Consider the following 25473-nt stretch of genomic DNA (forward strand, 5'->3'; position numbering starts at 1 on the left):
ATTCCCTAACTAGTGCTTCACCTGCTAAAGTGAATAAATGATTGAGAGCCTCTTGTTTACCTTAAGGAAATCTAAATTCCTGATCTGTGCCAGGCCACAACAGATGCCATCCCACATGCCCCCATTTCATTTTATGTTAGACATCTCCTGCCACACTGTGGGAACCAAATCACTGGTGAGCAGTTGTGCATGTATGTACACACATTCTCACTAAGGCATGGACATAGTGTCAGATTTGACTGGTTGTATACTATATATTATAGTACCAAAGTGAAAGAAGACTTGGAGATTCCTTGACTACGAGCTGTCCTGTTTTGCTATTTAGCTGTGTCCTGTATAGCCCAGGGTTGTGGGATTCGAAGTGGGCATGCGTCCACCTTCCACAACCAGTGCTCCTCCTCCTACAGGGAGAGCATACCCAAAACCCTGTTCTTTCCCTCTTGGACTAACATCTTGCAGGTCCTTCTCTGAAGACCGAGGTGACAGTGCCATTCCAGATGCCCTAGTTTCTATGCAAATAGGACCACTCTCCCTTTGTGGTAACTGAATATTTGTGTGGGGTTGAGTGAGTATATCATTGTGCTTGTGTATACACCAGTTTGTGGAACACAAGGACCTGTGGCAAGATTTTCCCACTTGGGTGCTGATGCCAGCCCAAGGGAAGAAAAGCATAGAGAGTAGGTCTTTCATGTCTCCCTTGCAGAGTATGGCCTGTGCTGCTTGGGATTACCGGGCTGGAGTTTGGCATGGTGCTGCACTTTCTAACCAGGGCTTATCCTGTTACAGGGAAGCCATACAAGGCGGCCAGTTTTTCTTCACTTTGGGACCTCTGGCTTCCTGGTATGAGTCAGCCCATGTGCAGCTATATGTGCCTATGTCCTTCTCAGTAAGTGGTTCCACTCCCGGTTGGAACTGTGGGAATCCAGTTGTGATATGTGTTGTGCATGTGTGTATACACATTCACAGGAGGGCACAAATGTGGTGCCATAGTGGCCTTGTTGTGCAATATATTGGATCCAGAAGAAGGGAAGCCATAGCTTGTCCTTTTTCCTTAGCTGGCTAATTTCAGTGTAGCCTTGGGAGGCCTTCAATTCAAAGTGATTCCATTCCCTCCTCTGTCCTGTGAAAATGAAATAATGGGTCAGGGATTTTGTGCATGTGTATACACATGTTCCCATGAAAGCACTTAACCTATTTTTAAATTAGATAGGTCCTAGGTGTTTTTGGACCCAAGAGAAAAAGGATGGGGTTGGAGACTGTAAAACATCCCTTTCACAGGCCTGTGGAGCTGGGCTTATATGCCTGGGACTTGGGGTGCTGCCTACCTTCCTAAATGTGCTTACTCCTGCTAAAGAGAGGTCGTGCCTGGTAGCTTGCTCTTCACCATGTGGACTACTGTCTTGCTGGTCCCTTCTGATAGGCCTATGCGCCAGTACACACTTTCATAAGAGGGCACATACATGATGCCAGATAGGCCTGATTGTGGGCATATTGGGCCTGGTCCTGTGTCCATACCCCTGTAATTCCTTTGTAGCCTGGGGTTATTAACTTGGATCTGGGTATGTTGCTACCTCCCTAACTAGTCGTTTACCTGGTACAGTGACTTCATAGTGAGGACCTCTTCTTGTTCATGTAAAGGAACTCTTTATTCATGATTTGTCAGCCTCAGAGACAGTGCCATCTGAGATATATCCATTTTCATGTAAAGATTGCTCCTACCCTGCCATTCTATGGGAACCCATTCATGGAATGTGGACACATGATTGTGTCTATGTGGTGCCAGTTGGACTAAGGGTGGGCTCTAGCGGGCAGAAGAGATGGCACATTGGAGCTTGGAGTATGTCCACCACCCTTCCCAACTATAGCCTATATACTGGGATTATGAGCCCTGAGCAGGGGATACTGTTGCTCACCCCATCCAGTGCTTCCCCTTCCACAAACAGGTCATGCCCAGTAGCCTGTTTTTCTTAATCTTGCAAACCTCTAGCTTCATGATTTGTGTTGTCCTAGATGCAGGTACCATTTGCAGATGACCCCAATTCAAAGGAAGCTGTTCCTCTCCTGCCCTTGCCCTGTGGGAACTGAATTGCAAAACAAAAAAGAAAACATTACGAACTAGTAAGTAGTGGGGTACTTGAAGTTATTTCACAAATGAGGGTCCTTATTAAGGCTTCTTACCCCCTTTTTTCTTCCTTGAAAAATTTTCCAGTGTACTAAAAATCATCACAAATACTTATGACAGTGCATATTAATTGTGATGTACTTCATATTATGTATGAAAATTTTCTTCATGAATTTTAGTCAGTGGTGTTTGATAACTTTTACTCCTCTATATGCAGTTTGCATAATGATAAAGTTGGTATCAATATCCACATATATTCTTATATAATCCTTATCCAATCATTTGGTATTGTCCAGTATATTTTTAACTTTTCCCTAGTCTGACAAGTGTGATATCTCTTTATTGTTCCTGATAGAATATTTTTCATAAATCTTGCCACATCACATATGCCTTTTCTTGTGAATTGCATGCTCAGATATTTTATTCAATATCATGTATCCTATCTGTCATCTTCTTGATTGAAATGTTCCTTTGTTGAATACATACTATTTAAATGTCTTCAGCCTTAAGAGAGGATGTTTATATTTTTCTTGATATTACTTACTCAACCAAAGGTGTTGCTGTAATGTAAACTTATTGATATTTTCCGACCTTTGTATTCATTTCCTTGGGGAAAATCTCCATTCTTAAAATGTACTCTTATTTCATTCTTAAAGCTTTTAAGTGTTGCTTTCTACCTTTGCCTCTTTGTTTTTAGGAATTGTTTGCTACGGCTTTAAGTTAAGGTCTATTTTGTATCTTATTCCATATAAATAGATAGCTCATCCAAATAGCTATTTGTTGAATAGTCTAATGTCAAATCTCAGGATTCTACATGGGCTTGTACTCAATTCTCTACCCTGTGTAATTCTTTTTCTTCAGCTGTAATACCAGATTGTCTTGATTACTAGGCTTTAGTATAACAAATCCTCATTTTGAGTTATGGTGTGTCCCCAAAATTGTTCTTTCATATTCTTTGTGTCTTTTGATCTTTACAAATCCTTCCCCTCCTCTGTTAGCGGGGACCAAACACCGAGTCTCTTGCATTTAAGGCAAGCACTCTACCACTCAGCAACTCACCTCATAACTTTGAGGAACAACAGTCACTGGGTCCAGGTGAGGTTTGGGGAAGTTTCCCTCTATCAGTAGAAACTCTTGACTTAGGGTCCTTGGTCACAGAATAAAAATTTGCAGAGTAGTCACCATGGTAAGAAAACTTGGCAATACTTTATTGAGTTAGCAAGCAAACAAACAGATAAGCAGATAAACAGGAAGACAGAGGCACACTCAGAGTGTGAGTGCTCTTAACAGTAGGCGCAAAGAGCTCTTTGACATCAGTGGCATTTATATAATAAAAGCAAGTCCTGTCATAAAGCCATATATATAGGTGTTTATCTTTGCTCTTAATCACTCTGGGGTTATACCATCTGAGTTCTTGGTTATTTGGTGATTCAGTCTTTAGTGTATTTCTTTTTTTGGGGGGGAGGGTCCAGTCATGGGGCCTGAACTCTGGGCCTGGGCACTGTCCCTCAGCTCTTCAGCTCAAGGCTAGTGTTCTACCACTTGAGCCCCAGCGCCACTTCTGGCTTTTTTCTTTTTTCTTATGTGGTGCTGAGGAATCGAACCCAGGGCCTCATGCATGCAAGGCAAGTACTCTAACACTGAGCCACCTTCACAGCCCCTTTAGTGAATTTCTTACAGGAAAGAATGCATATATTTTTGCCATAGAACAGATGCTCATCCTTAAGATGATGAATGCATCCTGAGTTAGAAGCAAAGAAGATAGTGCATGTATTATTCTAGATGTATTATTTCTATCAGAGTTCCTAGATGTCATTTTCCAGGTCTCATTTTTTCTAAGCTATGCAGCCTGAAACTATAAAAAGTCCTGATAAGACTTCTCATAAAATTCCATTCAATTTATAGATTGATTTGATAGAAAACAATACATTCTTTAGATATTGAGTATTCCCATGAATGATTTTTTTTTGGAGGTCCGGTCATGGGGCCTAAACTCTGGGCCTGGGCACTGTCCCTCAGCTCTTCAGCTCAAGGCTAGTGCTCTGCCACTTGAGCCACAGCGCCACTTCTGGCTTTTTTCTTTTTGCTTATGTGATGTTGGGGAATCGAACCCAGGGCCTCAAGCATGCAAGACAAGCACTCTACCACTGAGCCACCTTCTCAGCCCCCCATGCATGATTTTGACATGGCTGTATTTTGCTGTTTTTCAGTTATTTTTTAATGATTAATGTTTGTTACATAGTATTATATATCTTTTGTATGATATGCTTCTTTGTGTGTTTTTGTTTGTGTGGTTTGGTTTGAACAACGTGGGGAATTGAACTGGTGTATGGGAGGAAAGCATTCTACCACCTAAGCCACAATATAGCCATGTTAGTAACTATTGAAGCTACTTAAAATAATCATCCATCTTATAATTTGTTATTTTTACCTTTTTTTCATCCTGGGGAACTGAGTATAGGAGTCTGTGTGTGTGTGTGTGTGTATGCACATGCATGCATATAAGTGTATATGTGCCAATACTGGGGCTTGAATCCTCTTAACTTTTTCCAGCCAAGGTTAGCATTTACCATTTGAGCATGTATACACCTTCAGTGTGGCTTTTCTGGTTAAATCCTACTCAGGAGGATACACATGGCAGTTCAAAGCCAGCCTGGGCAGAAAAGTCCAGTAGTCCTAAGAACTACTTTGAAAAACTACTATGAAAAACCTGGAAGTGGTACTATAGCTCAAAAATAGTGCTCAAGCTTTGAATTGAAGCCCTCAATCCTTAGGGCCAGCACATACAAAAATTAATGAACTTTGAATTGTATAACCATGATGTATTTACACGATGATCTACAGATCTCAGCCTCTCAAGTAGGTAGCATTGTAGGTGTGATCCTGTAGTAATAATAAGTCATTTATTATTGTTACTAATGGATATATTTTAAAGACATAAGTGTATGCTAGTGGCTCAAGTCTATAATCCTAGCCAGTCAAGAGGCTGAAGTTTAAGAATCTCTGTTCAAAGCTGACCCAAGGGAGAAAAATCTATGTGTCTTATCTCCAATTAACAACCAAAAAGTTGGAAACACAGCTGTAGCTTTAGTGGCATAGTAGTAACCTTAAGCAAAAATGCTTAGGGACAGTGCCCAGACCCAGAGTTCAAGTCCCAGAATCAGCCCCCAAAATTAAAATAAATAGAACACAGAATAACTCCAGGTATGGCTAGTGATAGTATGCGTAGTTTGCATGAAATTCTGAATTTGATTGCCACCAGCAAGAAAAATACACAAACCAAGAAAAAATGTTTCCAAAGTCAGAGGGAATTTTTTACTGATCCTTACTAACAGACAATTTTTTTCTTACACAATTTCATTTAGAAAGTTAGCCCAAGGCAGGTGCTAGTGGCTTGGCTCATGCCTGTAATACTAACTACTCAGGAACTTGAGAATTGAGGATAGTGGTTCTTGAGACTCTTCAATAAGCTACTCAAAAATAACTGGAAGTGGCCTTATGGCTCAAGTGATAGAGAGCTAGCCTTGAGCTCAAAGAAGCACAGGTACAGGGGCCAGGCCCAAAGTTCAAGCTTCATGGACAACAAAAATAAAAATAAAAAGCCAAACAATAACTCCAGTAGAAGAGAAATGATTATGCAATGGCTACTTTAGCAAGAATGCATTTCTCAGTTTAAAATGAGGTTTCACTTTGTATAACCTTATAAATATAAGATAATTAAATTTCAAGTAATTATTTAACTTCACTATCCACTAAGCAGCAACAAAAATGATCCTTATCAGAAAAAACAATGTTGGAGGAATATCAGTACCAAATTTCAAACTCTACTACAAAGCCATAGTAATCAAAACAGGTGGTTACTGGCGCAAAAACAGACCTCAGGACCAATGGAATAGAATTGAAAACCCAGAAATGAACCCATCTAATCTTCGATAAGGGAACTCAAAAATAGAATTGAAGAAAGACAACCTCTTCAGTAAATAGTGCTGGCAAAGCTGGTTAACTACTTGTGGAAAACTAAAGCTAAATCCTTATATATCACCCAGCACCAGAATCAACTCCAAATGGACCAAAGACCTCAGAGTCAAAGCAGACACCCTGAAAACATTACAGGACAGAATAGGAGAAACCCTGGGTTTCCTTAGTGTATGCCAAAATTTTCTTAATAGATATCCAGAAACACAATAAATCAAAGAAAGTTTGTTCAAATATGCTTTCATGAAATTGCAGAGTTTCTCCATGGCAAAGGACATAGCTAGCAAAATCAATAGAAAGCCCAGGGATTGGGAGAAGATCTTCACTAGCCATACAATGGACAAGGGTCTCATATCTAAAATAATAGTTTCATTTCATTTAAGTGTTTTTTTTCTCAGTGGTGGGGCTTGAACTCAGAGCCTGGCCACTGGCCCTGGCCCTTTGTGTTCTCGAGGCTGGTGCTTTACCTCTTCAACCACAGCACCACTTCTAAGGAAGAAATGCTTCTGGGGGCTGGGCACTATAGTCTCACCTCTCTAATCCTACTCAGAAGGCTGCTATCTGAAGACTGAATTTGAAAGCACACAATTATCTCCATTTAGCCATCAAAACTGTGGTAATATAGCCTTAGCTCAAGGGATTGAACACCAATCTTGACAGAAAAAAACTAGAGGATAGTACCCAGGCCCTGAGTTCAAGTTCTCATACAAGCACAAAAAAAAAAGAAAACAGCGAGGTCGAGTAATAATGGAGCTTCCTGTTTTCATACCTTTCCAGGACTGCATGGAGGAAATAATCCTGTTATGTGAAAAGAAGTCCCCATTGAAGCAAATGAGTGAATAGTGGAAAATCTTCAGCAGCAACACAAAAGCTTTCAAGGTGGATGACAGGCATAGCAAAGTTAATGAGTGTTAGTAACATGTCTTTGATGTCCTTGTATTAAGGTAAGAAATGACTTGAAATTGCTTCCTACTTCTAAGCTTACTTCACTGAGCGAGGAACCTAAGCATGCCTTTCTTCTACAGTAATCTGGAATCTTTATAAACTTGCAGATTAAAGTTTGATGCTTAAAAAGAATACTTATAATTTGTGCATTAAAAGAGATTGATTATTAGTAAAAAGTTATTATGCATTAGGTTAGTATTGTTTTTTTAGTACTTGGGATTAAAAGCAGAGCCTCTGTTAGAGAAGTTCTGCACCTGTTTCTTTGAGACTGAATCTTCCTGTGTGTGTTACCCAGGATGTCCTTCAACTCCTGGGCTTGAATGATCCTCCCACCAAAAGTGACCAGCCATTGGTAGGATGAGGTATATGATCAGCTATTGCAGGGGACTGAGCTAAGGTTCAATGCTAATACTTGGTGTAGGTCTCAGGAGCGTGAGTAAACCAGATGTTCCATTTTGGAAATAGCGTTCCTGAATTTGAATTCCAATCCCAATAATCTAGACTATTGTCCTAAAGAAGGAGGTGTTAACATTGACTTAGATGGCTTGTAAGGAGAGTATCTTTCATGAAGCTGGAAGTGAGCCTAACAGTGGTCTGCTAAACAGAAATTCTGGACTAAGGAAAATGAGGCTAAGGATGGGAGGAATTTGCCACATTATGTTAACTCTCAACAAGAGAATGGATAAGGGATATCATTCCTTTTCCCTGCAAAGTCTTGAAGGTGATTTGGCCTTCAAGATGGGCTATTTTTAAGCCCATGGATTGGGAGAAGATAAACTAGCCATACAATGGACAAGGGTCTCATATCTAAAATATACTTGGAACTCAAAAAATTAAATCCCCCAACAACAAATCATCAAAGAAACAACTGCACAAGAAATAAGTGGGCTAAAGACTTAAAGAGAAACTTCTCTGAAGAGGAAAGAAGGATGGCCAATAGACACATGAAGAAATGCTCAACATTCCTCTCCATAAAAGAAATGCAAATCAAAGCAACACTTAGATACCACCTCACTCCAGTTAGAATGGCTAAAATCACGAACTCTAATAACAACAGATGCTGGAGGGGATGTGGACAGAAGGGAATCTTACTGCATTGTTGGTGGGAATGTAAACTTGTTCAACCACTTTGGCAAGTAGTATGGAGGTTCCTCAAAAGACTCCACATAGAGCTCCCCTATGACCCAGCAATCCCACTTTTGGGCATTTACCCAAATGTATACAAACAAGACCACACTAAAGTTACCAGCATGACTATGTTTATTGCAATATTATTTACTATAGCTAAGATATGGAACCAAGCCCGATGCCCCTCAGTAGATGAATGGATCAAGAAAATGTGGTATATATACACACACACACACACACACACACAATGGAATTCTATGCCTCCATCAGAAAGAATGGCATTGCCCCCATTTGTTAGGAAATGGAAAGGCTTGGAAAAAATTATATTAAGTGAAGTAATCCAGGCCCAGAGAAAAATAGGTCCCATGGCTTCCCTTATTTGCAATATCTAGTATATGTCTGAGTTAAGCAGTAAACGTCAGATAAGGTGATGTTAGGGAAATGAAACCTAAAATATATATTCAAATGTTTTTTTTTTCTTTCATGCGATTGTTTCTAACATTTATAAGATTATTTCTTTGTTGCTATGTATGTCCCTTCCCCAAAGTATAACCCCTGCTTTCACTGTATTTGATGTCAGTATAATTTGTGGAGGGGAAGGGGAAAAACAAATCGTTTAAATAGGGATACAGGTGGACCCATTGCAACAATGAGATGTACAAGTGTTTTGTCGAAAACGAACTTTACAACTTTGTTGGGGGGGCAGGGGGATTTGGTGGAGGGGGCGGGGAAGATGAGAAGGAATGGGAAGGTTAAACAGAGGAGGAGGTTACAATGCTTGATAAGAAATGTACTTATTATCTTGTCCATGTTATTGTAACCCCTCTGTACAGTATTTTCACAATAAAAAAAAACTAATTAAAAAATGGGCTATTTTGACACAAGCGATAGAATGGATTATATGAATTCTCTGGTCTTTCTAACCAGGATACAGGGGGACTCAAAAGGTAGAGAGCAAACTGCAAAAAACCATGTCTCTGCTAGCAGGCTTCCAAATTCACTGTATCCTTAAAATTTGAAACAAATTAGTTAGAACAGAAATCTTTTTTTTACATGTCTCCAATCTAAATGTTTCTTCCTTGGGTTTAGAACACTTCATAAACAAGCAAGAGCTAAGATAACACTGTATGACTCTCTCTTCCCCCAGAATTGCAGTTCTGCAGTGCTAGAACAAAGACTGTGTGTGAGGAAGGGACTGGACATATGTGTTTCTTGGATGAGAAAACTAGAGCTGATAAATTGCAGAGAACAGAGCAGATGTCATTCCTTTTCTTCCTTTCCTTGGGTAAGACTGATTCAACCATGATGCAAGATGCTGAACCAATGAATGAAGAGGGCATGCTGTGTAGGAGGAGGGGTTGCCCATGCCCAGGTGCAGCTGGGAACTTGGAGCTATTGATTCAACCTAAGGAATGTTTTTTTTTCATAAATATTAAGTCCCATTTCAGACTTCAGCACTGTCTGTGGCTGCTGTTCTGGTCTGTTTGTGTCTTGCTCTTTGGCTTTTTCCTTTGGTTACAATAGAAACTGCAGATGAAATGGAGAGTGTTGAGTGTGAGCTCAGCCATTGGGGATTAGTGATGGACTTTCCAGGCATGGGCATGCCTGTGGGATTGGAGTCTGCCTTTGACAAGCAGGGCACAGAGCGGGTTGTGCTGAGTAGAAAATGGAAAAGTCCTCTGATGAGAAAAATGCTCCAGAGAGACAATTAGCTCTAAAATGTATTGTTAACCTTCATGTCCCCAAAAAATGCTGGGGGATATTGGAGTAAATGGTTATTTTACTATAGAGATGGTGAACCTTCTGAAAAGATAAAATGGTTTAGGTCTGGGTGTAATGTTTTAAGCAATTGACAGCTACTCACAAGTTTGACTATTGATTTATTTCCATACTGATTGTTACTTTTGAGTATCTCTATTTTCCTTAGTAATTTTTTTTTCATATTGCCCACATTGGAATAGGTATTTTTTTTAACTTGTACTATTATTTCTTTGATTTCATGGTACATTATACATAAGGAAAACAGGGCAGAGGTAAATTAATTTCTTAGGCATGACTATGAATTAATTTCAATAATATGCATTGAGTATTTAAATTCTTCAACATACAATGTATGATCTAGGCTCAGTAGTTTATTCTAGAGGGAGTTTACCTTCATGAGCTAAGACAAAAGACAACTTTATGTTTTGCATCTCTATGCATAATTCCTGTAAAAAGAACTGTCTTTGAAGACTGGAAGGGTATGATTCTTATTTTGATTGGTTTCATAGAAAAATATCTCTACAGGTTGAGAGCCTTCACTTTACATCTAGAAGTTTTCTTGTTCTGTTTATTAGACCTGGAATTCAGCTTCAGGAAACCTTACTTCTTTTATGGGGAGGCAGTCAGTGTTATTTGTTATGATAATTTGTGTGTATTTGTATTTATATATGTGTTTAAATGCATGTACATACATATATATGCATATATGCATAAGTACATACATATGTATGTGTATGTATATATTAAAAATTTAGCTCAGAGTCCCTGGGTAAAGCCCTGGGAAGGGCAGAGAATGGAGCCACATAAAGAAACTACTTAGGTGTTGATGTGATGCAGTTTATGCCAACAGGCTGGTTTCTGAATCATTTTTCTTGTTTCTTTCTGGTAATTCAGGATGTACATGTTTCTAAGAGCAATATTAACAAGGCCTGTCTAGCATGGAGTTTGGTGAACTTGGCCATTGGGCACATACTTTCTGACCTGGGAAAGGTGACATTTGGGTTAGTTTCTACAGAGTATAGAATAATACAATTGGCATAATTTTGAAAGTTCTTTGGGGAGTTGTAATTGAGAGCTACATTTTGATTGACATTCATCTGGGACTGATATTCATCAGCCTCCAGATAGAACTTGGGACATAAAACAGATTAAGTCCTGACTGGATGAAACTCTGTAATCTCCAGGTGATTGTTCTCTTTTCCTCTGCCTTCCCTTTTAACATCTGAAGGGATCTTCAGTACTGTATATGGAGATGAGGTTAAAAAGGAGCATGGCTGCAAAAGTTCTCCCATGTGTTCTGTTCTTCACTTCTTATCTTTTAATATAACATAATAATCCCTTCTATGGAAAGAGAATCTAGCAGTCTTGAGTGCCCATCACTTACTCATCCAATGGGTACTTAGGAAGTACCTCCTGTGTTGTATTCTGATGTCTGCTTTTTAAGGGTATAGCTTTAAGAAATACGACATATCCTGACTTACCTTTGAATACTCAGACTGTACACCACCTGAAATAGAGAAATGTTTTTAATCTCTTCTTCAGTAGTACCCATTTCTTAGTACTGTGGACAAGGATTAAGGAATTTGGTAGCATGGAAAGCACAATAGGCACATGTCGTCTGCAGTTAGATGTTTGCTTATTTCTATTTAAGTAATGTTAAGAATTATATGACATATAGAATGTGGAAAAATTTAAAGAATGGTTTAATAATAGAAAATTTAAAACAGATTGACTGTCCTTCCTACAAAATACTTGAGAAAGGAGATATTTTGAATTTCAGATATTGGAACATTTGCATATATGTGATAAGGTAACTTCGTGCTGGGATTAATTCTAAACATAAAATGCATTCATTACTTATATACCTAGACTGAAGATAACTTTATATACTTTTAGTGTGCCTTGATGTTTTTTGTTTTCATTTCGTTTTGTGTTGTACCTGAGGCTTGATCTAAGGAACTGAGCACTTACCTTGAGCTTTTTGCTCAAGGCTAGTGCTCTACTACTTGACACACAGCTCCATGTCTACATTTTTGTGGTTAATTGGGGATCAGAATCTCAGAGACTTTTCTACCTACACTGGCTCTGAACTGTAGACATCCTTATATCTCAGCTAGCATTACAGGCATGAGCCCATAGCAGCGTGCTCCTATTTTGATGGCCACAGTCACAGGAAGCCCAATGTGGAATCTTCTCACTTGAGACAGCATCACAACACAAGATCCTCAGATTAGAGATGCTCAGCCTACATCTTACTTCTTAACCCCATTGGTTTGTCTGTAGCATTCCATTTTGAATACCACAGTTCTGAAGAAGTCCATAAAAGCATTTCTCCTCCTTCTCAGGGAGGTATTCCTGGGGTTTAGATCTTTTTAAACTCAAGTTATTTTGTTGTTTGTTAGCTTAGCTTCCTGATGCAAACTTATGCCCCCAACCCCTACCCTTTGAAATAAGAAAGTGGGTTAGGGTAAAGTAGAGACAGGTGTTTATAATGGCTTTTGTGCTGTCATTCTGAAAGGTAGGGGAGGGAAGGTGTAAGATTTTTGGGAAGGTCACAGAACATCAGCACTGGAACCCACCAATGGGAAGTCCTCATGACCAAGCCTCTTCTCCAATCAGAGCCCTCCAGGAAGGCAACCCTTTCCAGTTGTTTGGAAACTTTCTTGTCTCTGGGCAGTCACAAGGACAAAATGTTGGTGTGAGGAAGATGGAGCTCTACAGCTGTAGGAACCAAGTAGGCAAGTTAGTTGGAGGCATTGATTCTCATGACCCCATCTGAAGTCTTACGTGCCATGAGTGTGCATATGCCTGCATGTATTCCCTCTGGGGGAAATAAGAGGGACTCCCCTTTCTCCATGTCAGGGCAAAGGCCTGATGCCCAGCTGCCAGACTCAGGTGAAGGTTTGCAGGAAGTGCGATTATTCTCCCCTGTTAATTCTATAGGACAATGCCCAGAGACTCTCTTTGTGTGTCTAAGGAAGCTCACCTGTGCCTTGCTTACTCTTTGCAACCTCTGATCACTGGAGCTACTTCACATTTGTTGACAAGGTTTAATTCTTCCTGCTTACTGACTTAAAATTACCTCTAATTGTCTGTGTTCGTATGAAATTCTGTAAAGTTAACTTTCTTCTCTTTGTCTGAAGATCTACTTTTAGGTCTGTATGCTGTAAATCAGCATGTGATATGTCAACAGACTTTGTCCATACCCACATATTGTGGTCCACTTTCTGCCTATTGATCATGCGTTCCCAGGTCTCACTGAGGAATTGGCAGCAATTTGGGTTACATCTGTTTCCAGAACCAGACTTGCATCCCTTACTCCCTTTTTAATAAATCATGCAATGGCTTTGAAGGCAATGTGTTTGCAATAAGAATTGTTTGCAGAATGTTTGCCCTTCAAACTGATCATGGCCACATGCCCTGGCCATTGTCTATTGGCCATTGTCTATTGACCATTGACATTGGTCATTGTCCCAAATGTCCTTAATATGTTAAGTTTCCCACAGTTCCCCCTCAGTACCCAGCTAAGGAAGGTAATCCCATTACCACCATATTCTAACAATGAGATCAAACAAGCCAGGATTCAAAGCCAGGCCCTCACCACCAGCCTGCATGCCTTGCTCTAAGGGCATACACTTCGCTATTAAGAATAAACACTCGGTGTTTTCTTGTGAGCTGGGGTTCATAGCTATAATCTTAGCTGCTCAGAAAGCTGAGATGTGAGGGATCATGGTTCAAATTCAGCCAAAGTAGTGTGATTTGTTTCCCTTTTTTGTAGGTGGTTGTATTTTCCCACCTCCTGAGCAGATGTCAGGGACTGCATGAGACACCCAATTTGTGGCAGAGCAACCAGTCCCAGGACAGCACCAGTGAAACAGATAGTGGGAACACCACACTTTTAGTTGTGACAGGATAGCAGTTGCTCTGTTTTTGCATTTGGCATAATTATCTTGTGTCTAGAGCAAAGGAAGCATCATGATCTTGAAATATCACAAGTTAGTCTAAGCTGGTTCTGTTGAGTTGGTCTGCTTTTCCTGTAGCCATTCCCTTAAGTGTTTGGCAGGGCACCTGAAATGCTAGAATGACTGGGCATCTGTGTGTGGAGTCCTCAGAGACTGTCGTGTATACATGGTCTCTGGTGGCCTCAACACATGGCAGCTCATAACTGCAGCAGCTCAAAGGTGGCAGTGACTAGACCTTCTTCAGACTTAAGCCATAATTCTGTGGCTTGCCCTCAGATGAGACAAGTGAGGCCCATCTAATTCAAGAAGAGGGCCAGTGCCTGTGTGCTTGACTGGAAGCCACCAGTCAGACAGAAGCTGGGGGGTCCTTCAGAAGCTGAGGCTACTTCCAGTCACTGTTGGAGGCAGCGATTGGATGAGAAAGGTACCAAGGGCCTTCAAGAAGGTTCTGAGGAATTCTATTCGTGGATTTCACATCTGTTGAACCAATAACGTATGGGGGACAGAGCATTCCAAGGCAGAGCCCCCTCCTGTGCTACCATATGGCCTGGAAAATGGGATGCTATCCTGTCACATTGGTGCCAGTGAACAGCAGGCTCCTGTCAGATCCAACCTATGGTGCGATTTGCAACTGTTCTTCCCTAAGTGCGTTCTCTGGAGACCTCACTCTTCCGCTTGTGTGGTGGTGTCATTCAGCAAGAGTATCTCAAAGTAAGTGTCTGCACCTGCAGGGAAGTTAGGGTTATCTTGCCTTGGCTCCTGAAAGAAAGGCCTTGATATCCTTCACCATCAGGAGAGGTCCCTTTCCAGACCCCTGAGGAACTTTGGGCTGTGCAGTGGCTTCCATTGATTCATGTCCAATCCTTCCCATGTCGCTCAGACCTCAAATGGTTTCAGAGAAGGTGTCACCATATTAGGGGGTGTAGTGACTATTTGCCTATCAAGCCTGTAGAGAAGGAGATTCCAACTCAGTATGTGCACACAGGATTGTGAATCCAATGGTCACTACACTTGTCACATTGAATTGTCTGTTTGGAGGGACTGTTTTGAGTCTTCCCTGAGCACAGTCTTTCACCAGATACAAAGCATGTATCTGTTGTTGATTTCACGGTTTTGACTGCTATTTCACAATGATTCAGTGTAGCTTCCCTCCACAAAGCCAGGAAGCTGTCACGTTGTTATGTAAGTGAATGACCAAACCAGGCTCATGGTTTCATAGATGAGTTTGCCAGGTATTTGGTGAGAACGATTTCAGGTTCTCAGGTGAGGTGGATTCTATATGTCATGATGCAGATAGGGTTTGGGAAATGGGGTACTTGACATGCAGATTTTATTGAGAGTTGCTTAGAGATGGACTGTGAGAAAGTGAAGGGGCGCAGGGTCAGAGCAGTCACTATTGGGCAAATCATGAACATAGATGTGATGGGAATGTGTGTAGCCAGCCTAATGTGGGGTGGTTGTTAGACATTCAAAATGCATAATACCCCTTAGCTGGCTAAGTATTTTAAAGTTAGAAGCACAGGATTTTATGTTTTGGGAGAAAATTGTAACACATGTATTGAACTTTTTAAAAACCAAATTTAGGCTCTTAATTTTGTTTTTAATAAAAATTTCATCCCAGCTACAGGGAAGGGCTAAAATCAGGAGCATTGACCTTTCAGGATAGCATGGGGAGAAAAATTGAAAAGCTGAGGATGGTGGCATGCATCTGTCATCCAAGTGTGGCATGACATGCAAGTAAGAGGATCCCAGAATGTCTGGTCTTGGCATAAAGCATCACACAAAGGGATGTGGCATGGCTACAGTGGTAGAGCACTTGATTATCAAGAATGAAACACTGAGTCAGATGCCAATAATGCCAAAAGTACACAAATTAAGAGAATGAATCTAAATAAACCCCTCATGCCCACTGAATGGCCTTCATGAAATTCAAGGCCACCATTTCCTTCATCATTAGTGATTTTTGAAACACCACATGGGAATATTGGAAGGGCTGTCTGGGTTTTCCTGCTTCCTCTGCTGAGAAACCTGTCCATATGTTTTTAGATTTTAAGAACTACTATGAATTCTTTTTTTTTTGGTATTCATGTAAGGGGTAGGTTTATTCAAGATGGCACCAGGCCACCTTGGCCTTCCACAAGGCTGGGAAAGGCCTGGGAAAGGCCTGGGAAAGAGTTGGGAAAGAGCTGGGAAAGAGAACTGGGAAAGAGAGAGCTGGGAAAGAGAGAGAGTTGGGAAAGAGAGCATCTGGGCCTGGGTTAGGCCTTATCTGGGGTATGGGTGGAGAAAGGTGTGGCCACATCAAATTCAGATGTGACCTCAGTGGATGCAGATGTGACCTCTTCCAGGCGTTCCAGGCACCTAGGTAATGCAGGTACTCAGTGGAGACTTTGCTCTCCATCCAGGAGCAGACCTTACATTCCAGTCTTTTAATAATCATGAAATGGGGCACGGATTCTCTCTGGCTACTTCCTGCTGAACAGGGGCATTGACATTAGGGATAAAAGTCTGAAATTTGGTCCCCTCCCAGAGAAGGCAGTGAGCAGCTGCTGTCCCTTGGTGGTGTGAGTCCTTAGATGAACTCTGGAGAGGTCTCATGAGGCATTGAAGGGCTGGAAAAAAATACTAGAGAGCAAATAAATGGCAAGAGGAAGGACTGAAAATGTTGGTTGAAATGTCTCTAGCTACTTATGATATCTGGCAACTAGGTAGAGGATAAGTCAAGTGACAAAGACAAGAATATAAATTCCTGTTCAGTTAATAGGTAGACAGGTATAGACATTGGATGGGCAGGCTTCTTACTTCTATTGACCTCCCAACTGTGGTTAATTTTGAAAGGGCAGGCACAAAGTAGCTGTTTGACAACATCTCCTCTTACACCTATCCATGGTCCCTTGTTCCCCAGACTGGCTGAGTCTAGGTGCTCGTTGCTGGGATGGTTGTCCCAGTTGGTATTCAAGGAGGTTTGAACTCAAGGCCTGGGCACTATCCCTGAGCACTTCTACTCAAGGCTAGTGCTCTATCACATTGAGTTAAAGTACCATTTCCAGTGTTTGGCTGGTTAGAGATAAGAGTCTTGAGCCATGCTTCCAACCTGGCTCTTTTCAGGTTAGTTGGGAGATGGAGTCTTAGGGATTTTTCAGCCCAGGCTGCCTTTGAACTGCAATCTTTGCCACAAAGGCCCTTTATTATTTCCAATAAATCAACAAGGAGATCAAATAGAATAGAGAATAGAGCTTACCTGGTCCTTATCAAGAATTGACCAACAAATATTCTGCAATGACTAAACTTGTTAGATGTGATGAAAATTTTAGCACAGATAGGCCCAGTATTTTAAAACCACGTAGTTAGTAGTAGAATACACAACATAAAACAAAAAAGGCAAAACTCAAAACCTGAATTTTTTTTAATTGTGAAAATACTGTACAGAGGGGTTACAATTACGTGGGCAAGATACCGAGTACATTTCCTATCAAGCATTAACAACAGTGTGTAGACATCTTTGGTAACAAAGCACATCAGATGGTTGGGCCTCACTTACCAGGGCCTGAAAAAGAGCAACTTGTTAGCAAGATACCTTAGAATAGATGGATGGAGTAGTAAGCTTGGTGGAAGTTGAAGGGTCAGATCGGGCCAAACCCTTAACCCACCATGTGTGGCTTCCCCACTTCCCCAAGAGCCCTCTAGAGAAAAAAGGCCAAGTCCCAAAACCAAGCATCCTAGGCTTCAGAGGTGAGTGGCCTTTTTCAGCTAAAGGCTGTAGGAGCTCTCTGGCATGGTGCCATGTCTGGACAGAGACTGAGCAACTGAGAATTGTAGAGAGTAGTTTCACTCACCAGAGTAGAGAAGTGGTGTGGACGTGGATGTGAAGGCCAGCAATGGTATCGGTGTGATGTGTCCACAGCAGACAGACCAATTCGCAAAAGGCCATCAGAACTGTGGGTATTCCTCAGAGCAAAAAGGGAAAAACTAGCAAAAAAAGAAAAAAAGAGGAAAAAAACAGAGAGGAATCCCACCTATCCTGACTTTAAGCCCTTTATCCGAGTCACGACACCATTTATGTTAGATTTTTAAAAAGAGGTAGCTGAGTAAGAAGAGCACCACGCACTTGGTATTCAGGTAAGGGGTAGGTTTAGTCATTGTTCTGGCTGGCACCAGGCCATCTTGGCCCTCCACGCGGCTGGGAAAGGCCGGGAAAGACCTGGGAAAGAGCTGGGAAAGAGAACTGAGAAAGATCGCTGGGAAAGAGAGCTGGAAAAGAGAGAGAGCTGGGAAAGAGAGAGCTGGGAAAGACAGAGAGTTGGGAAAGAGAGAGCTGGAAAAGAGAGAGTTGGAAAAGTACTATGAATTCTTGAATCATTTCTAGGAAGAGGGATTATGGGAAAGTTTGCAGGTATCAGGTCTTTGTTATGGTAGGCGTGAGGTTTCTACACAGCAAACATAGAGCCTCCATGATTTAAGGAGCCTTTCATTGGGTCTGGTACTCTTTAATTCTGTTGAAATACTTTCCCTTTTTCCTCTTGAAAAATAAGTTCCAAAATAGAGTTTATTTTAACTTCCATCACTAAAAGTTCTTCCTTTTACTCTATGGGCAGTTCACACATGACCAAAATATAAACCAGCTGGTTTTACTGCATCATATACCTTTGCTATGTATCAAATTTTTCATCCTAATCCTCAAATCATGTAATAATTTGCCTATTTATGACTGAATTGTAGTTCCTTTATTAATAAAAGCTACTGGGAAAGGATTGTGTATTTAGTTGATGAATAGACCTACATTTTATTTCCCTGAGATACTGTAGCAGAGTATTAAAAGGAATGTAATATATATATATATATTTGGGGGGGTCCCATCGAGGGGCCTGAACCTGGGCCTGAGCACTGTCCCTCAGCTCTTCAGCTCAAAGCTTGTGCTCTACCACTTGAGCCACAGCACCACTTCCAGCTTTTTTATTTTTGCTTATGGGATCCTGAGGAATCTAACCCAGGGCCTGCAAGGCAAGCGCTCTACCACTGAGCCATCTTCCCAGCCTGGTATATAATATTTTATTGATAAGTCTATCCCTTAAAATGAATATATTTTGGGGCTGGGAAGGTGGCTCAGTGGTAGAGCACTTGCCTTGCATGCCTGAGGCCATGGGTTTGATTCCTCAGCACCATATAAGCAAAAAGAAAAAAGCCAGAAGTGGCGCTGTGGCTCAAGTGGTAGAGCACCAGCCTTGAGCTGAAGAGCTGAGGGACAGTGCCTAGGCCCAGAGTTCAGGCCCCACGACGGGACCCCCCTCAAAAAAAGTAATATATTTTAGGATGTCATTATTTTAATGTGAATTATGTAAATGTTGATAATATGCTGTTGGTTATACATTTAGTTTTCAAGAGTTTCACTTAATTGCTTTTTTTGCCCACATATAGTACAAGTCTATTTGCAATTGTTTTTTAATGGCACTAATAGTATAGTTTATATAGAGAAAATAGAGTTATTTTAGGACCCTATGATTGGTTATAGTATTAATAACTTGAATAATAATAATAATAATATAATAATAATAATAATAATTTGAAGTATCAATATTTCTCACCAATTACTGACTCTTAATGAGGTTGCGTGTGGAGTTTTGGAGTGCAAATGAGATGGTGGATGTATAGAGTTGTAAGGAAGTGTTTAGGGACCATTAAAAGGCATTGGGTGACCCCAAAGTGTAGGTCCCTGGTCTTCTGTGAGTAACTAGCTCTAGGAAGGTCTCAGGAGAGATCTGCATTGCTCCTGATATGCATACCCCTGGCCCACCTAGATATGTCCTTTCTGGAGGCCTGGCTCTCTTGTGACTTTATCTATGAAGCACCCAGCCCTCATGGGGGATTTGATATTTCAGTAGCTCTTAAAGCCTAGGCAGAATAGAAGACAGAGCTAACCTCTCCCAGTTCCCAGGTCTTGCTTTGAATGGATGGATGGAGAATAGGGGAGACATGAAGCTGTAGGTCAAGCAGGAGTGGCTCAGGTCATGTGCCAGAATCCCAGATGTTCCTTGTAATTGTAGAAGACTCCTATAGCTTCTACAGTGCAGTGCAGGGCAATGAATATTGGCATTGAAGGCAGGGACAACATCAGGTACCAGATGTGTCTCCTTTAAACATGTCCAGGCCTCAGCCTGCATTTCCTCCTCTGAGAAATTGGGATGGTTTTCTTTCCTGATGGTCTTGCTTTGTGTCTATGAGATCCACTTGGAAGTCTTGCTGAGAAGGTGATGCTGTGATTCCCTCATCTGGGCAAGGAAGGCAGGAGGAAGAGAAGAGAGTGTGAGAAACAGAATCCTTCTCTAAGCTTGTCCTAAGGAGGTCTGTCTATGTGGTAGATAGTGCTTCCAATCTGGCTTTGTGTCAGAGCCTCTGCTACCTGCCTCTGGCTTTACTGGATGGCACCCTTGGCTGCAGAGAGTATGGGCTCGGCTTGAATGTTCCTTGTCTCTTGTGTGTTGGTATACTAACCCGGCATCCTGATTGACGGCTGAGAACCCTATCTCACTTGGGGGTAAACTTATCTCCAAGAAGCTCCAGACCAGTCACCCCTCTGGGCATTTGATTTACTAGGGAACTAAAGCCTGAGCATAGCATGCACACAGCTGCTGCATTAGGGTGCCTGACAAACTCATCAGCCCTTTAGTGCTCATTTGTGCATACTTGTTGATGTGGTGCCTGGAGCCTACAAGTCCAGCTTCCTTGTTACCCTGGAGCATTGAGGACTTCAGAGTGAGTACTCAGTGAGTACCTAATGGCGCCCAGTACAGAACTGCTCTGTGTACTCACAGTAGTAGACATAGTGCTCAATTACTGTAGGTGATTCATAAGTGAGTTAAGAGGGCACATGGAAGAAGGATTGGTTAGCTTGAGTTCATACCAAAAATAGATGAGAAATATTTAGGTCTTCACAGGAAGGTGATATTGATTCTGAATATTGGGGGATGAGATATTCTTTGGTGGTCTCTGGGAAGAGTCTGAGGCCCTGGCAAGCTGTGCACTATTCTATTTGGTTCCTTGGTGCCAAATTGCCTGTCTAATACTAAATGGTTCCTGTTAGCTCCAATCAGATCCTATTATACTAGTGCAATTTGAGTTCCAGCATCAAAAGCTCCTTGTTCAGTTAGCCGAGCTCTTTGAGTTAGTTAGTAAATCTGTCTTTTGTGTGAAGCCTGCATGCTTGTTGTGGAAGAAAGTGCTGAAACATCAAATTATTTATGAAGCCTGTTTTCTTTGCTTACTCATAAAGGGATATATAGCAGTTTTGGAGCCACAGTATTGGCCGGAAAGGAGGAACAATGGCTCATTGTCTTCTCTAGTTCTGAAGGATCACTGTTCCCATGGGGCTCTAAAACAGAGCTAGCTGTGGGTGTGATGGGTTTAATCAAAACTGCTACAAAGACTTTACAAATAGGGCACAAACTCTTGAGAGTGTTTGCATAGATATGAGTCTTTTTTGTATTCATATAAGTAAATCAGTAGTACATTCCTCAGAATAAATACAATTTGTGCATTGTAGAAAATGTGTGTAATAGAGATAAAGCATGATGAAAAACTAATTCCAGGGGTTCCGGGAAGATGGCGGAGGAGAAGCTGGAATCTGAACAAGCTCTCGCATAGAAAGCAGTTTTAGAGTTCCAGTGAACAGGAATAAGCCAGAGAATCACACCAAGTGTGCCATCACAGGACAGAGAGTTAGACAAGAGAGGGGAAGCCAAGGAAACACATCAGCTGCCGCTGCGGCGGCAGGGTCGCGGCGGCGACCACCTCAGCGGGGTCATACCTGAGACACAGAGAGTCCGGGACGAAGGAGCCAGACGCAGCGGACGAGCGGATTCTACTCAACACCAACAAGAACCAACAAGGAGCGGACATCTTCATCCTGCTGTTTGCAGACCAGAGACGACCAGGATCCAAGACTCGGCGTGAGTACAAGCCCGACGTCCTCACTCCTTCTCAGGGAGCAGAGGAAGGAAGGCCACCCCTCCCCCCCCAGCACCGGTGATCTCCATCTTGGATACCGACAAAGCTCGGAGGAGCTGCTAGCTCCAGCTCAGGCCTTGGAATAAAACGAGTCATTTAGCAGGTCACAAGAACTTAACGGCGAAGTGACCTGCCAGACTCAGCTCCATCGAGGGAAAAGTCACCCAGCTCAGGCGCCAGCCATTGGAGTGCCTTGCCTCACTGGGTAACCAGAGCCAGAGGCTGCCCCTCCCTCTAGCAGTCTCAACAATCAATTGAAAAACAGAAACCCTGAGAATGGCTCCAGGCTGGGCGCTGTGAGCTTTATCACAAAATAGCCCCAGGAAAAAGCTACTGTTTGTTGAAAGGCCTCAACTCTACCCAGAACCTAGCCTCATCACCACATCCCCCTCTTTTGTGATTATCAAAGCAGATCACCCTCCCAGAAAACTAACCTGGGAGGGGGATCTCAAAATCTTGGGTAAAGCAGAGCATTATTCTGCCTCTTCCAACCAACCGAATTAAGAAACCAATCAAGCCACAGGACCTCAAGCTGACCAGAGACTCCAACAAGAGACTGGTTACAGACAAAAGAGAGATACAGGATTCTTCCCACTCCTCCCCCCCCAAAAAAAAAATCAAAAGACTTTTTTTTCTTTTTTTTTCTTCTTCTTCTTTTCTTTTTTTTGCTTGTTTTTTGTTTTTTGTTATCTTATATATATATATATATATATATATATATATATATAAAAATTCTTTTCCCTTCTAAAACTTTTATTAATCTTTAATTTTTGCCTCTTCTGAAAAAATAATTGTTTTCCAGTAACTTCTTTTTTCTCATCTTATAATTTTTATTTTAGGAATATGTGAATGAGCGTTTTCCTTTCTTTTCTTGTCTTCTTTCTCTTTTTCTTTCTTTCTTAATTATCTTTTTGTTTTTTGTCTAGCTCTACTGAACTTCTGATCTTTTCTTCTCCCTTTCCCTTCCTTAAAGTTTTTCACATCTCCTCTATGTCCCTCCCTTTCTCTGAACATATTCACATTCCTCTCTAAATAGACGGTCTTTTAACCTCTATAATAACATTAATTTTTACGTTTCTATTTTTTTTCTGGTCTCTCTTCATTCCCCTTTCCGTCTCTTCTTTTTCTCTCTCTCTCTACTTGCATCCTACCCAACCCATTTCCTGCATTGTGATTAGGACATAGTTAACTCTCCCTGTGCCTCCCCACACCAATCTATTCCTATTTTTTACCCACATCTCTCCTTAATCCTAATAATTTCTGGTTTTCCAAATTCTTTTCTGTGGTTCGAAGTCCTTTAACATATAGTTGTTTGATGTTGAATAGATGAATCTGTTGAACTAGATTGTATCTGTAGACTATTGACTGTACAAACGCAAACTTTGGTTGATGGTTGCCTTAAGATAGTGTTCTAGCACAAAACTGGTGCAATCTTCATCTCAAATGGGCCGAGTAAGCCGGAAAACACAAGAAAAATGGCAAATTCGGGTATCTCAATTCCCAATCTTGATAATCAGGGATTAGAACAGATAAAGAATAATCCAGAGGAGAGTTCCCAAATAGCTCTACAAACACTAATAGCAAACATGATAAATGAGAAGTTTGACAATGTACAAAGGACTCTGTATGAGCGTGATAGGGAGAGAGAGGAGACATCCCAGAAGTTTATACAGGAATATCACAAGCGTGAGGAAGCTACTCAAAAACTGATACAGGATTTGCGTGAACAACTTGAGAATACTCAAAGAGAAAGGGAGGAATGGCATGAGCAGGCAGAGAACACTCAAAGAGAACTGCAGGAATCCCACAGATGGGAGGAAGCTAATCAAAGAGTAATTCAGGAATTGAGAGACCAGGTAGAGAATACACAAAGATCACTAAAGGCATTCATGGAATCCATTAACAAAGAGCTGAAGGAAGTCAGGGAGACCACAAAGGGAATGCTGAATGGAACCCAACAGAAGGAATGGGAGTCCAAAGAAACCATAACCAATCAACTAAGTGATTTGAGAGCAAACACTGAACACCAAATTAAGGAAGTAAAGAAATTCATACAAGACCTAAAACAGAGCTTCAACAAAGAACTTGAAGCCATCAAAGCTGACCAATTAGAAGGAAAAGAGATAAAAAACAAAGTAGAGAGTCTTGACAGCAGGTTAGACCATGCAGAAGATCGAATCTCAGGGATTGAAGACAGCCTAGATATTACAGAGAAAGAACATACAACCATCCAAGACAAGTCCAAGAAATATGATAGGTCTATCCAACACCTGGAAGACACCATCAGAAGGCCCAATCTAAGGATAATGGGTGTAGAGGAGCACCTAGAAACAGAAGTTAATGGTCTAGGAAATTTGTTTAACAGGATCCTAGCAAAGAACTTCCCAAACATACAAAAAGATAGGACTATTCAGATACAAGAAGCTTTTAGAACCCGAAATAGACCAGACCAGAATAGGACATCCCACCGTCACATTATAATCCACACAGGATCAACCCAGACCAAGGAAAAGATCCTTAAAGCTGTCAAGGAGAAAAGGGTAATCACCTATAAAGGGAAACCAATTAGAATTACCTCAGATTTCTCAGCAGAGACAATCAAAGCAAGAAGAGCCTGGAATGAGGTATGCCATGCCCTAAAAACAAACAACTATCAACCAAGAACACTGTACCCAGCTAAACTCTCCTTCATAACTGAAGGCCAAATAAAAACCTTCCATAGCAAAGAAAAATTGAAACAATACATCTCCACCAAACCAGCCCTACAAAAGATTCTTAAAGATGTCCTACACATAGAAAACCAACAAGACCCCAACAAAGGCCAAGAAACTGCACCAAAAATGAGAATCCAAGAACCTTAGGAAGAACCCAGTTTTCACAGCCCCCAAGAAGGTGGATAACATGGCAGGAACTCCCAAATACCTCTCAGTCCTATCTCTTAATGTTAACGGACTGAACTCTCCAATTAAGCGACATAGACTGTCTAGTTGGATTAAAAAACAAGACCCTTCTATCTGCTGCCTGCAGGAGTCACATCTTGCCCGTAAAAACAAACACATTTTCAATGTTAAAGGCTGGAACAAAATCTACCAAGCAAACGGCCCTCATAAACAGGCGGGAGTTGCAATCCTAATATCAGATAAAATAGACTTCAAATTAAAATTCGTGAGAAGAGATAAAGAAGGTCGCTACATACTAATTAAAGGATCTCTCCTTCAGGAGGATATTACAATTCTAAATATCTATTCGCCAAACAATGGAGCACCCAAATTTATCAAAGAAACACTACTTTCCCTCAAATCCCATATAGATCCAAAGACATTAATTGTTGGGGATTTTAACACACCACTCTCCCCACTAGATAGATCAACTCGGCAAAAACTCAACAGAGAAACCGCAGATCTAAACAGCTGCATAGATCAACTAGACTTAACAGACATTTACCGAACATTTCACCCAGCAGCATCAGAATACACGTTCTTCTCAGCAGCACATGGAACGTTTTCTAAAATAGACCACATTTTAGGCCACAAAGCAAACTTGTCTAAATTCAGAAACATTGAAGTTATACCTTGCATT

The 25473-nt window shown here is 41.2% G+C and overlaps 1 long non-coding RNA gene across 1 annotated transcript in view; it reads left to right on the plus strand.

The window, feature by feature from the left end:
* The first annotated feature begins 2052 nt into the window (after window positions 1-2052).
* The window catches only part of LOC138825008 (uncharacterized), a 95557-nt gene continuing 72136 nt past the window's right edge, over window positions 2053-25473 (plus strand). The window contains exons 1-2 of the long non-coding RNA XR_011371274.1: window positions 2053-2118; window positions 6875-7041. This is a non-coding gene — a long non-coding RNA (uncharacterized lncRNA). The remainder of the gene's footprint in view (window positions 2119-6874; window positions 7042-25473) is intronic.

The sequence above is a fragment of the Dipodomys merriami genome, unplaced genomic scaffold (assembly GCF_024711535.1).
Source record: "Dipodomys merriami isolate MVZ:Mamm:240054 unplaced genomic scaffold, mDipMer1.0.p SCAF_1311, whole genome shotgun sequence".
In the NCBI taxonomy this organism is placed as follows: Eukaryota; Metazoa; Chordata; class Mammalia; order Rodentia; family Heteromyidae; genus Dipodomys; species Dipodomys merriami.